The sequence below is a fragment of the Carlito syrichta genome, unplaced genomic scaffold (genome assembly GCF_000164805.1).
Source record: "Carlito syrichta isolate Samal-C Ts95f unplaced genomic scaffold, Tarsius_syrichta-2.0.1 Scaffold315614, whole genome shotgun sequence".
Classification (NCBI taxonomy): Eukaryota; Metazoa; Chordata; class Mammalia; order Primates; family Tarsiidae; genus Carlito; species Carlito syrichta.
Genome location: NW_007259710.1, coordinates 284326 through 288852, shown reverse-complemented (window position 1 = coordinate 288852; position 4527 = coordinate 284326). Strand labels below are relative to the sequence as shown.

The following is a 4527-nucleotide window of genomic DNA, read 5'->3' as shown; positions in this document are numbered from 1 at the left end:
TTCGTTTTTTTGAGTTGGAGTCCCACTCTGTCGCCCAGACTGGAGTGCAGTGGCCACTCCCAGCCACCGCAGCCTCAACCTGCCAGGCTCCGGCAATCCTTCCGCCTCAGCCTTCCAAGTAGCTGGAACTACAGGCGTGCGCTACCACGCCCAGCTAATTTTTGATTTATTGTAGAGATGAGGTCTCACCAAGTTGCCCAGGCGGGTCTCAAACCCGCAGACTCAGGCAATCCACTCACCTAGTCTCTCAAAGGCGCGGAATTATAGACTGGGCCACCGAGCCCGGCTTCCCCTTTATTTTAAAGATGTGGAGTACAATTCAGGGTTAGGTATACAAATGTTCATTATGCAGGTATCCTTGTTGATGAGGTGTGCCCCTCCATCCCCAGGCAGTTTCTCTCAACTGCCAATTCCATCCCCCTCCCTTTTTTTTTTAAAAAGAAGACAGAGTCTCGTTCTGTTGCCCTGGCTATAGCAGTGGTATGATCATAATTCACTGCAGCTTCAAACTCCTGGGCTCAAGCATTCCTCCCAGCCTCCTGAGTAGTGAGGACCACAGGTGCACACAACCACACCCGGCTATTTTAAGTTTCTTGTAGAGACAGGGTATGGTTATGTTGCCCAGGTTGGTCTCAAACTCCCTGCCTCAAGAGATCCTCCTGCCTCAGCCTCCCAAAGTGCTGGGATTACAGGTTTGAATCATCAAACCTGGCCAATAATATGTGAATTAATCTCAATAAAGCTATGAGAGGGAAAAAAAAGCAACTCCTAACCAAACCCAACATCTTCCCTCAAACTAACTAACCCTCTCACTTCCTCCTTCTTAATGGGACCTCATCATCCAGCCAAAAAAATGTTTCTCTCCTTTCTTCCCTCTTAATCCATCAGTTACCAAACCTGAAGGCTACACTATGCAATGTCTCTCATACATAGCTCCTCCTTCCCATGTCCACCGTAGGCCATCCTAGTGGGACTCTCATTGCTCTCCTTTGGGCTGTCATAATGGCTCTCAATTGACTTCCCTACTTCCAATCTCACTCCGGTCTAATCCGACACACTGTCTCCAGGTAAATCCTCTCCAGAATCAAGAGGGACCCTGAGGGAAAAGACTGTTTCCCCATCGATCGGTCGGACTCCTAAGAGCAGGGCTGTGTGTCTTCCTCTCCCGGACTGAGGGGAGCCCTGAGGGCAGAGTCTTGTCTACTTCCTTCACTTTGCGGCTTCCAGAGACATTACTGTGTCCTCCCTCAGACCGAAGGGTCCTAAAGGTAGAGTCATCTCCCTCTTCAAACCAGGACAAAGCTGTGCCCTGTGCCTCTACATCTTTGGAACTCAATTCAGTATTATGTTTGACAACATCCTTTGTCACATCTCCTCCGCCTATTCGTCACACCAGGTCTCAGCGCTCTAGCGCCGACACGGCCGGCCGGTTGCCAGCAGCGGTCGCTCCCGGATGCTCGCTGGACGCGCTCACAGCGCGACGTCCATCACGACTTTTCCCAGCACTGGGCGCCACAGCGCCTCTTCCCACCTCCACGCGTAGTCATGGTAAGAGGGGTCCCGAACTCACACCTGGGGGAGCTGTGGAGTCCGCGGGACTTGGGGCTCGGGCCCCAGCCCTCCTCGGGGACTCTGGGGCCCAAAAGGCCTTGGGCCAGACTCACCACGCAGGGCCAGCAAGCCGTCCCGCGGCGCCGCCATCTTGTTGCCACGCGGTTCCCCAGGCGACCAGCACCCCTGCACTTCTCATTGGCTAATTCGTGTGAGGGGGGGGAGCCTGAGTAAACAGCAGGCAGCGGAGGCGGATCCAATTGTCTGTGCTTGAATTCTATTGGCCCACAGACCCTAGACTCTTCGCGGTATACTGCGAATCCCAGAATGCACCGCTCCGAGTGGGCTCCCGGTTAGGGGAAATAGAGGGTTTGTGCGTTCCACAGGCGCTAGAGGAAGGAACCTGAGATTAGGTCAGTGAAACTGCTGGGAGCCTTCGGACCTGGATATGTGAGCCCCACAGGGCCACTGTTTTGCTAAATTGATCTTGGGGGGAATTATTCCTCTGAGCCTGTTTCTCCATATGATGAATACTGTACTTCGTGGGAGCTGCTTTGAGGATGAATTGAAATGATGCAAGTACCTAATGTCTCTTAAATGTGAGTTTCTCTGACAACTCCTTGACCAACTGACACCCAGAAGGAAAGCTCAAATTCTAGTTCCCTTGTGTAAGAGTTGGGTAAGGTACTCCCCCTCCCTTTGGTAAGACACTTCCTCCCTGAGCCTCATTTGTAAAATTAAGGTGTTGGGTTCGATTCAGTCATCAGAGCAACTGATAGAGACCTGCTGATGTCTGCCCATATTGCCACAGCACCTAGAGAAGGGCATGGCAAGGGTTCAAGCGCTCCTGTGCATTCCTGAACAATATTCCTGAGAGCTAATAAAAGATGCGCTTCCCCTTATCTCCTATGCGCTCCCAGCAAGAAATTTCAAAGGATTCTTAACTTCCCTGCAGACTATTCCCAATAAAGTGACAAATATATTCCTGAGTACATTCCATAAAGTCCCCTTATCTCCTATGCTCTCCCAGTAAGTAGCTTCAGGGGATCCTTGACTTCCCTGCAGACTATGCCCAATCAACTGAAAGATGTAAATCCCCATTTACTCCCTTTTCTTAATAATCATAGGTGTGAATAGTATAGTATCAATATAATCGTAAGTTTTGTGATCTGTATAACTTTTGCGTAATGCCTGATGTCTTGGGCCTTGTGAACTCCCTTTCCTCTATGGCAAGCCCGATTAACGCTTCTTCCTAACCTTACTGATAAAAGCTGTGTGATATCTCTGGCACCTGGTACCAGGAAGCCTGGACCTAAAATATCACTATCGGTAAGATGCAGCTGTAACTTAAGTTCTAGACAATGCTCTGCTGGTCACGTGGCTAATATATAGGCACTAACAACTTTGGACTTAGAAAAGTGGACTGTGAAGTAGACTGTGAAGGGGGAGCAGAACCATTTTAAAGAGGCCAAAAGCTCACTCTGCTCCCCGGATTCGAATTTAGAAATAAAACTCTTTCTACCAGTTCCCTGCCCCTTTGATATATTGGTTGATAAACAAATCAGGGAGAGCAGCTGAGCATTCCTCGGACCATAACACAACTAGAGCCAATTTAGTTAAGATCACGAACTTTGAAGTTAGGAGTCCTGGTTCCTGACCGTGCCCTTGGGCATGTTATACACCTTTGTTTCTTCATCTGTAAAATGGAGGTGATACCTTACAGGGTTGCTGTGATGACTAAATAAGATGATGCAAAGTGTCTATCAAAACACCTGTACATGACTTTAAAGGGAAAAGTTGAAACAAACAACTTTTGCACTTTTGCAAAAACATTTCCTGCTGTGAATCATCATCATCATCATCATCATCATCATCTCAACCTTCCGAACTGTGATCATCTGAGAGTGTATGACTTCTGATCTCAGCCACCCACTTCCTTATGCCCAAATTCAACCACCAAAGCCCGTTCTCTGCACAACTCAGACTGCATTTTTAGTAACTTACTTTCCATGTGACTTTCTAACTTATCACATTCAAGGGCAGACTCCTTGAAGTCATTCTGCATCCACCAGTTGGAAGCTAAAGAGAGAACTAATTACCGGGTGCCTTCCAAGTACCACATGACATTATGAGATTACAAATGAGAAAACCAAGACGGGCTCGGTGGCTCAGCCTGTAATCCCGCACCTTTGGGAGGCTGAGGTGAGTAGGATTGCCTGAGCCCATGTGTTCGAGACCCGCCTGGGCAGCGAGACCTCATCTCTACAATAAATTAAAAAAAAAAAATCAGCCAGGCGTGGTAATGCCTGATGTCTTGGGCCTTGTGAACTCCCTTTCCTCTATGGCAAGCCCGATTAACGCTTCTTCCTAACCTTACTGATAAAAGCTGTGCGATATCTCTGGCACCTGGTACCAGGAAGCCTGGACCTAAAATATCACTATCGGTAAGATGCAGCTTAATTCCGGCTACGCGGAAGGCTGAGGCGGAAGGATCACTGGAGCCCAGCCGGCGAGGCTGCAGTGGCCGGGAGTGGCCACTGCACTCCAGTCTGGGCGATCGAGTGAGACTCCAAATCAAAAAAAAAAAATTTATTGGGGGAAGTCAGAGCCTTATTATAAAAGAACACAGTATCACTGGAGAAACTTGGAAAATAATAATAGCCATCATTTATTGAGGATGTATTATAGCATGGGCAGGCATAACTTAACAACTCTGTGAGGCTGGGCTCTGTCACTTACTAGCTGGCTGTTGCTGCTCAAACTACACTTATTTGAACCTCAGTTTCTATAACTGTAAAATAGAGATACTGATACAATCTACTTCCTAGGACTATTGTACAAATTAAATTTCCTATGATGTCATCACATTACTGTTTTTGAAAAAGTTTTCTTTTCTTTTTTTTTTTTTGTTGTTGTTGTTGCCCAGGCTGGAGTGCAGTGGCATGCTCCCGGCCACCGCAGCCTTGACCTGCTGGG

General features: G+C 48.1%; 1 protein-coding gene across 2 annotated transcripts in view; it reads right to left on the bottom strand.

Moving 5' to 3' along the window:
- UBXN11 (UBX domain protein 11) overlaps positions 1-1819 on the bottom strand; it is a 23517-nt gene extending 21698 nt beyond the window's left edge. Inside the window, exon 1 of one of the 2 annotated variants that reach the window (XM_008073049.2) lies at positions 1665-1819. The gene's annotated coding sequence lies outside the window, so the exon portion shown is untranslated. The remainder of the gene's footprint in view (positions 1-1664) is intronic. The other variant, XM_021706466.1, reaches the window with a different exon arrangement.
- Between the last annotated feature and the right edge of the window lie 2708 nt (positions 1820-4527).